Raw genomic sequence first — 10,000 nt, forward strand, 5'->3', positions numbered from 1 at the left:
ATATATATATATATATATATATATATATATATATATATATATATATATATATATATATATATATATATATATACGTATGTTCTATTGCATTTCATTTAGAGGTCCATTTTGCACTCTCTTATGGTCCCTAATTTAATACCTTTCTAGTGGGATTCCAAGGCCATTTACAGTTGACAGAAACCATGCTCTTTAGTGGCCCTTTCCCCATTTTAATGGCTCCTCATGACAAAGGCATTTACTCGTTCAACCTCCTTTTATAAATGGTTCTTCATTCCCTTTAATGGTTCCTTTAACCCCTGACCATTTTTCCTGAGTGGCCCTGCTTCCTCCAGTGGTTCATGGTTCCAGTGTATGTGTGTCTTGTACTGGGTTCTCTTATCGCTAGGCTCTAAAGCAGTGTCCGACAGATAGCATCTCCTGCTAGGATCCCAAGCTAAGCTTCTTAATCGGCGGCGCCCTGCCAGCTGGGACTCCTAGCCAGTTGTGAATCCTAGTCATTCTGGTCTCCGTGTTGCGTCCTCTATCCAAAAATGAACCATAACAGTGTAGTCTCCTAGGTACTGGGGCTTCCAAGTTAGCATGAAAGTGCAGCCAGTTAGCACTTGTAACCACCTGGGTCTCCTAGCCATCCGGGTAGTCTGACTATAATCTCCTAGGCCTACGGGGTCTCCTGGCCAGAAGAGAGATGGAGAGCTACCTCGAGAAGAAGCAAAGAGATGAACAGCTCCTTGAAGAATCCCTTCTCCTTTATATTCGAGTTTCTCCTTTGCTCCTTCCGTTCGTTCCCCTTCTCTTCTCTTCTCTCTTTCCCCAGCCCTCCTCTCCCTTCTCCTCACTTGCTCCCCTCACCCCTCAATTTCCACTGCGAATAAACAAAGAAATATTGGCTCAACTTGTAGACGAGAATGTTAAAAATGTATGTTATTATCAGCAGGGAGTGAGGGAAAACAGATTGAGAGAGAGGGAGGGAGGATGGATACTATGAAGAAGATAGGGAAGAAGAGGGGAGGTGGCAGAAGAGGGAGAATCGTAAGTTAGAAGGAGGGAGACGATAAATGAGGGAGGGAAGGATGGAGCAGGAATGTGACTGAGAGATGAGAATGATGGAGGGAGGAAGAAGGTGAGTGAGGGAGATGACTAGGAGAGAGTGGAGTTGACGGTTGTGATGGTGGTGATTGTGGAGGTGGTGATGCTTGTGATGCTGGTGGTGCTAGTGGCTTCACTCGCGGTAGCAGCACCGATAACGCTTATTAAGCCACATAGAGAGACAGGTAGAAACACAATCCTCGGACACACTAAAGGCCTGGCTAGACAGATGGCTCCTGGAACATAACTCTAGGAAGTGCAGTGTTTCGAAAAGCGTGGGGAGGGTGAGAGAAAACCGGAAGTGAAGTACAGTCTGAGAGGGGATGCAAAGAATCTGCATATTTCAAACCAACAGAAGGACCTCAGGATCAGCTTAGTACTGAGACTATCACTGAGGACGATAACCAACATAATATTCAACGAAGAGTCTTTCAGAGCTGACATTTTTTTCAGAGAATTCATAAAGCTTTCAGCACTATCTGATGCATATGCAAAGAAAGTAGAGAAAAAATACAGAAGTCTGCAACCTAACTAGTCCCAGGGTTGAGAGGGGTGACCTGCAAGGAGATTATTATTATTATAATCAAGGGGGAAGCGCTAAACCCGGAGGATTATACAGCGCCTGGGGGGGATGTGGAAGGCATTCAGGCTTAATTCGGGGAACTGGAGCACAGATCCAATTCCCTAAATCAAGAGACCCTCACCAACATCAAGGAACCTTCCTTGAGGGGGACCTGCAAGGAGAGGGTAAAAGACCTTGGCACAATAAAGGTTCAAGGAACAACAGGAACAGACTAAAGCAGAATTTGTGGAGAAAGTGATATAGGTGTAAGTGAAAGATAAGATCATTAATTAAATATATATATATATATCTATATATATATATATATATATATATATATATATATATATATATATATATATATATATATATATATATATATATATATATATATATATATATATAGAGAGAGAGAGAGAGAGAGAGAGAGAGAGAGTTCCGACAACTTTTTTGTGTTACTGTGTGGACGATAATTTACTAAGCAAGTATATTAAAATATCTAATTAGTTCCCCACCACGTTGTTCATGGTGGAAAATTTACCTAAAGCAGAGATTAAGAGAAACCTTAGAGCGTATTTACACAGAGGTATACAATACACCTGTGTATATTTATACGAAAGTTGCAAAATGTGCAAGTTTTTCACTTTAACAATAAATAAATAACAGTTACTATAATACGTTTAAATATAGCCACCGAAAAGAGAGTATATGCTGTTGGCAAGAGGTTGAAAGATAAAGAATCTAGTACAAAGTGGGAGTTGTCACAGTTGCTTTTTGCTGATGACACTGTGCTTTTGGGAGAATCTGAAGAAAAGTTGCAGAGGTTGGTGGATGAGTTTGGTAGGGTACGTAAAAGAAGAAAATTAAAAGTAAATATAGGGAAGAGTAAGGTGATGAGGATAACAAAAAAAGAATATAGATAACGGAAGATTGGATATCAGATTGGAGGGAGAGAGTATGGAGGAGGTGAATGTATGCAGATATTTAGGAGTGGACGTGTCAGCGGATGGGTCTATGAAGGATGAGGTGAATCATAGAACTAACGAAGGGAAAAAGGTTAGTGGTGCACTGAGGAGTCTGTGGAGACAAAAAAGTTTATCTATGAAAGCAAAGAGGATATAGTTATACCAACGCTCTTGTATACGTGTGAGGCATGGGTTGTGAATGTTGCAGCATGGAGAAGGCTGGAGGCAGTGATGTCATGTCTGAGGGCAATGTGTGGTGTGAATATAATGCAGGGAATCGGTATTTTGGAGATTAGAAGGAGGTGTGGGATTACCAAAACTGTTATCCAGAGGGCTGAGGAAGGGTTACTGAGATTGTTTGGACATGTACAGACTTAGAGAGTATATAAATCTGTCGTGGAGGGAAGGCGGGGTTGGGATCTGCCTAGGAAAGGTTGGAGGGAGCGGGTAAAGGAGGTTTTGTGTGCGAGGGGCTTAGGGCGTGCATGAGCGTGTTAGGAGTGAATGGGGACAAATGGTTTTTAGGACTTGACGTGCTGTTGGAGTGTAAGCAAGGTAACATTTATGAAGGGATTCAGGGAAACCGGCAGGCCGGACTTGAGTCTTGGAGATGGGAAGTACAGTGTCTGCACTCTGAAGGAGGGGTGTTGATCTTGCAGTTTTATAACTGTAGTGTAAGTGCACCTCTGGCAAGACAGTGATGGAGTGAGTGATGATGATTTTTTTCTTTTTCGGGCCACCCTGCCTTGGTGGGAAGTGACCGATGTGTTACCTGGAGTTTACTTGGATAGGGTTTCGGGGTCAACGCCCCCTCGGCCCGATCTGAGACCGGGTGTGTTGTTTACTGTGGGGGCCATGTACAGTGTACAGTATGTGATAGCGTATAGCATAGGATGGATAATGAAAACCTTCAAAACTAGGGACGCCAAGCCCATGATGATTCTCTTCAAATCACTTGTTCTCTCTAGACTGGCGATATTGCAGACCTGGAGAGTGTACAAAGAACTTTCACGGCACATATAAGCACGATAAGGCACCTAAATTACTGGGAACGGTTGAAGGTCCTTGATCTGTATTCCCTGGAACACAAGCGAGAGAAATACATGATAATATACACTTGGAAGGTCCTGGAGGGATTGGTACCAAAAGTGCACACAAAAATCACTCCCTATGAAAGCAAAAGACTCGGCAGAAGATGCAACATTCCGCCGATGAAAAGCAGAGGCGCCACGAGTACACTGAGAGACAACACAATAAGTGTCCGGGACCCAAGACTGTTCAACTGCCTCCCAGACCACATAAGGGGGATTACCAATAGACCCCTGGCTGTCTTTAAGAAGGCACTGGACAGGCACCTAAAGTCAGTACCTGACCAACCGGGATGTGATTCGTACGTTAGCTTGCGTGTGGGCAGTAGTAACAGCCTGTACCCGCTCCACCCAATCTTTCCTAGGCCGACCCCTACCCGCCTTTCCTCCACTACAGATTTATACACTCTCGAAGTCATTTTATATTATTTCATCCTCTCTACATGTCCGAACCACCTCAACAACCTTTCCTCGGCCCTCTGGATAATAGTCTTGGTAATCCCACACCTCTTCCTAATTTTCAAACTACGAATTCACTGCATTATATTCACACCACATATTGCCCTTAGACACGACATCTCCACTGCCACCAGCCTTCTTGTTGCATCATTTACCGCCCATGCATCACACCCATATAAGTTCGTTGGTATAACTATACTCTCATACATTCTCCTCCTTGCTTCCATGGACAAAGTTATTTGTCTACCCAGACTCCTAAGTGCACCACTCACCTTTTTCCCTTCATCAATTCTATGATTCACTCCACCTTTCAGCTCACACGTCCACTCCTAAATATCTGAATAAATTCACACACACACACAAACACACACACACACACTCACACACACACATACACACACACACACACACACACACACACACACACACACACACACACACACACACACACACACACACACACACACACACACACACACACACACACACAAGGGGACGGAAGCGGCCTCCCAAAGTAATTTTCAAGGTAGAATCAACTCGAACCATGATCCTGCAGGAGAAAGCAAGGCTGAAAGACAAACTGGAATTCCAGAGTGTGTACCTCAACCGAGAATGAACACAGGGGGAAAGGAGGATACTGAAAGAGAGAGTGCAAAAACGAAAGGAGGAATGGGAGGAAGTGACAAAGAGAAGCAGAATAACGCAGACACAGATGGAAGGGCAAACACACACCCCCAGAAACACCCACAGAAGGACTCCAACCACAACAACCCCAAGGCAACTGAACAATCTAAGCCAACAATCACACACCGATCCCTCTGTCCCCACCCTCCACACAACGAATCCCAACCCTACAGCAAACCCCTATGGGAACTCTGCCCCCACCACAACCCCCCACAGGCCCCCCCAGGGCTCCTGCTCTCCCAACCCCAATATCCTCTCAGGACCACAGTTTTGGAACAGAAGTTGAAGGCTTGGTACACGTATGCGGGCAGAATAACGAACAAATATGAGGAGTGGCATGAAAGAATCAATTAGAAGTCCCCAGACATAATAGCAGTCACAGAAACGAAACTCACTGAGACAATAACAGATGCAATCTTCCCACCAGGATATCAGATCCTGAGGAAAGACATAAGGAGCAGAGGGGGAGGAGGGGTTGCTCTGCTCGTAAAACACCGATGGAAATTTGAGGAAATGAGAGGCATGGATAAGATTGGAGAAAGAGAATACATAGTAGGTACACTTCAGTCTGGGGAGCACAAGGTAGTCATTGCAGTGATGTATAATCCACCACAGAACTGCAGGAGGCCAAGAGAGGAATATGAAGAGAGAGTAACAGAGCAATGGTGGACACACTGGCTGAGGTGGCAAGAAGAGCTCACTCGAGCAAAGCAAAATTACTGTTTATGGGCGATTTCAATCACATGGAGATCGACTGGGAAAACCTGGAGCCACATGGAGGTCCTGAAACATGGAGAGCCAAGATGATGGATGTGGTACTGGAAAACCTCATGCATCAACATGTTAAGGATACTACCAGGGAGAGAGGGGAGGATGAACCAGCAGGACTGGACCATGTGCTCACTCTGAGCAGTTCAGGCATTGAGGGCATCACATATGAGAGTCCCCTAGGAGCTAGTGAAAACGTGGTTCTGTGCTTTGAATACATAGTAGAGTTACTAGTGGAGAGGGTAACAGGAGTTGAATGGGAAAAGCCAAACTATAAATGGGAAGACTACATTGGTTTGAGGAACTTCCTGCAAGAGGCTCAGTGGGATAGAGAACTGGTAGGAAAGTCGGTAAAAGAAATGATGGAATACGTAACAACAAAATGCAAGGAGGCAGAGGAAAGGTTTGTTCCCAAGTGGAACAGAAATAATGGGAAGACCAGAACGAGCCCCTGGTTTACCCGACGGTGTAAGGAGGCAAAAACCAAGTGCAATAGAGAATGGAAAAAGTACAGAAGGCAGAGAACACATGAAAATAGGGAGATTAGTCGAAGAGCCAGGAACGAGTATGCACAGACAAGGAGGGAGGTCCAGCGACAGTATGAAAATAACATAGCATCGAAAGTCAAGTCTGCTTGACACACACACACACACACACACACACACACACACACACACACACACACACACACACACACACACACACACACACACACACACACACACACACAAGCACACGAGAGCAATAGAGCGATGGTTGACACACTGGCTAGAGTGGCCAGAAGAGCTCATGCATGCAGGGCAAAGCTCCTGATCATGGGTGACTTTAACCACAAGGAGATCGATTGGGAGAACTTGGACCCACATGGGGGCCAAGATACATGGAGGGCTAAGATGATGGAGGTGGTACTGGAGAACTTCATGTACCAACACGTAAGGGACACTACAAGAGAGAGAGGAGAGGATGAACCAGCAAGGCTGGACTTAGTATTCACCTTCAGTAGTGCAGATATCGAGGACATCACATATGAAAGACCCCTTGGGGCCAGTGACCATGTGGTTTTAAGCTTCGAATACACAGTAGAGCTACAAGTGGAGGGAGAAGCAGGAAGGCCAGGACGAATGAAACCAAACTACAAGAAAGGGGACTACACAGGAATGAGGAACTACCTGAACGGGGTTCAGTGGGACAGAGAACTGGCAGGGAAGCCAGTTAATGAGATGATGGAATATGTAGCAACAAAATGCAAGGAGGCTGAGGAGAGGTTTGTACCCAAGGGTAACAGGAGTAATGAAAAAGCCAGGATGAGCCCATGGTTTACCCAAAGGTGCAGGGAGGCAAAAACCAAGTGTGCTAGGGAATGGAAGAAATATAGAAGGCAAAGGACCCAGGAGAATAAGGAGAACAGTCGTAGAGCCAGAAACGAATATGCACAGATAAGAAGGGAGGCCCAAAGACAATATGAAAATGACATAGCAGCGAAAGCCAAATCTGACCCGAAACTGTTGTACAGCCACATCAGGAGGAAAACAACAGTCAAGGACCAGGTAATCAGGATAAGGAAGGAAGGAGGAGAGACAACAGGAAATGACAGTGAAGTATGTGAAGAACTCAACAAGAGATTCAAAGAAGTGTTCACAGAGGAGACAGAAGGGACTCCAGAAAGACGGAAAGGTGGGGCACACCACCAAGTGCTGGACACAGTGCACACAACCGAGGAAGAAGTGAAGAGGCTTCTGAGTGAGCTAGATACCTCAAAGGCAATGGGGCCAGATAACATCTCCCCATGGGTATTGAGAGAGGGAGCAGAGGCGCTATGTGTACCCCTAACAACAATATTCAATACATCTATCGAAACAGGGAGATTGCCTGAGGCATGGAAGACAGCAAATGTAGTCCCAATCTTTAAAAAAGGAGACAGACATGAAGCATTAAACTACAGACCAGTGTCACTGACATGTATAGTATGCAAAATCATGGAGAAGATTATCAGGAGAAGAGTGGTGGAACACCTAGAAAGGAATGATCTCATCAACAGCAGCCAGCATGGTTTCAGGGACGGGAAATCCTGTGTCACAAACCTACTGGAGTTCTATGACATGGTGACAGCAGTAAGACAAGAGAGAGAGGGGTGGGTGGATTGCATTTTCTTGGACTGCAAGAAGGCGTTTGACACAGTTCCACACAAGAGATTGGTGCAAAAAGTGGAGGACCAAGCAGGGATAACAGGGAAGGCACTACAATGGATCAGGGAATACTTGTCAGGAAGACAGCAGCGAGTCATGGTACGTGGCGAGGTGTCAGAGTGGGCACCTGTGACCAGCGGGGTCCCGCAGGGGTCAGTCCTAGGACCAGTGCTGTTTCTGGTATTTGTGAACGACATGACGGAAGGAATAGACTCTGAGGTGTCCCTGTTTGCAGATGACGTGAAGTTGATGAGAAGAATACACTCGATCGAAGACCAGGCAGAACTACAAAGGGATCTGGACAGGCTGCAGACCTGGTCCAGCAATTGGCTCCTGGAGTTCAATCCCACCAAGTGCAAAGTCATGAAGATTGGGGAAGGGCAAAGAAGGCCGCAGACGGAGTACAGTCTAGGGGGTCAGAGACTACAAACCTCACTCAAGGAAAAAGATCTTGGGGTGAGTATAACACCAGGCACATCTCCTGAAGCGCACATCAACCAAATAACTGCTGCAGCATATGGGCGCCTAGCAAACCTCAGAACAGCATTCCGACATCTTAATAAGGAATCGTTCAGGACCCTGTACACCGTATACGTTAGGCCCATATTGGAGTATGCGGCACCAGTTTGGAACCCACACCTAGCCAAGCACGTAAAGAAACTAGAGAAAGTGCAAAGGTTTTCAACAAGACTAGTCCCAGAGCTAAGAGGTATGTCCTACGAGGAGAGGTTAAGGGAAATCAACCTGACGACACTGGAGGACAGGAGAGATAGGGGGGACATGATAACGACATACAAAATACTGAGAGGAATTGACAAGGTGGACAAAGACAGGATGTTCCAGAGATTGGACACAGTAATAAGGGGACACAGTTGGAAGCTGAAGACACAGATGAATCACAGGGATGTTAGGAAGTATTTCTTCAGCCACAGAGTAGTCAGTAAGTGGAATAGTTTGGGAAGCGATGTAGTGGAGGCAGGATCCATACATAGCTTTAAGCAGAGGTATGATAAAGCTCACGGCTCAGGGAGAGTGACCTAGTAGCGATCAGTGAAGAGGCGGGGCCAGGAGCTCGGACTCGACCCCCGCAACCTCAACTAGGTGAGTACAACTAGGTGAGTACACACACACATCTTCTTGGACTGCAAGAAGGCCTTCGACACAGATCCTCACAGGAGATTATTGCAGAAACTAGAGGATCAGGTGCGTATAACGGGAAGGGCACTGCAATGGAGCAGAGAATACTTGACAGGGAGGCAACAACGAGTCATGGTACGTGATGAGGTATCACAGTGGGCTCCTGTGACGAGCGAGGTCCCACAGGGGTCGGTCCTAGGATCAGTGCTGTTTTTGGTATATGTGAATGACATGATGGATGGGATAGACTCAGAGGTGTCCCTGTTCGCAGATAATGTGGAATTAATGAGGAGAATTAAATCAGGTGAGGATCAGGCAGGCCTTCAAAGAGACATGGACAGGCTGGACACGTGGTCCAGCAACTGGCTTCTCGAATTCAACCCTGCCAAATGCAAAGTCATGAAGATCGGAGAAGGACATAGAAGACCGCAGACAGAGTATAGTCTAGGTGGCCAATGACTGCAATCCTCGCTCATGAAGAAAGATCTTGGCGTGAGTATAACACCGAACACGTCTCCGGAAGCACACATCAACCAGATAACTGTTGCAGCATATGGGCGCCTGGCATACCTGAGATTAGCATTCCGATACATCAGTAAGGAATCTTTCAAGACACTGTACACCGTGTACGTCAGGCCCATACTGGAGTATGCAGCACCAGTTAGGAACCCACACCTGGTCAAGCACGTTAAGAAATTAGAGAAAGTGCAAAGGTTTGCGACAAGGTTAGTTCCAGAGCTAAGGGGAATGTCTTATGAAGAAAGGTTAAGGGAAATTGACCTGGCCACACTGGAGGGAAGGAGGGATAGGGAAGACATGATAACGACATACAAAATACTGCGTGGAATAGACAAGATGGACAGAGAGAAGATGTTCCAGAGAGAGGACACAGAAACAAGGGGTCGCTCTTGGAAGTTGAAGACCCAGATGAGCCACACGGATGTTAGGGATGTTAGGAAGCATTTCTTCAGTCATAGAGTGCTCAGGAAGTGGAACAGTCTGGCGAGCGATGTAGTGGAGGCAGGAACCATACATAACTTTAAGACAAGGTATGATAAAGCTCAT

This window comes from Cherax quadricarinatus, chromosome 8 (genome assembly GCF_038502225.1).
Source record: "Cherax quadricarinatus isolate ZL_2023a chromosome 8, ASM3850222v1, whole genome shotgun sequence".
Lineage (NCBI taxonomy): Eukaryota > Metazoa > Arthropoda > Malacostraca > Decapoda > Parastacidae > Cherax > Cherax quadricarinatus.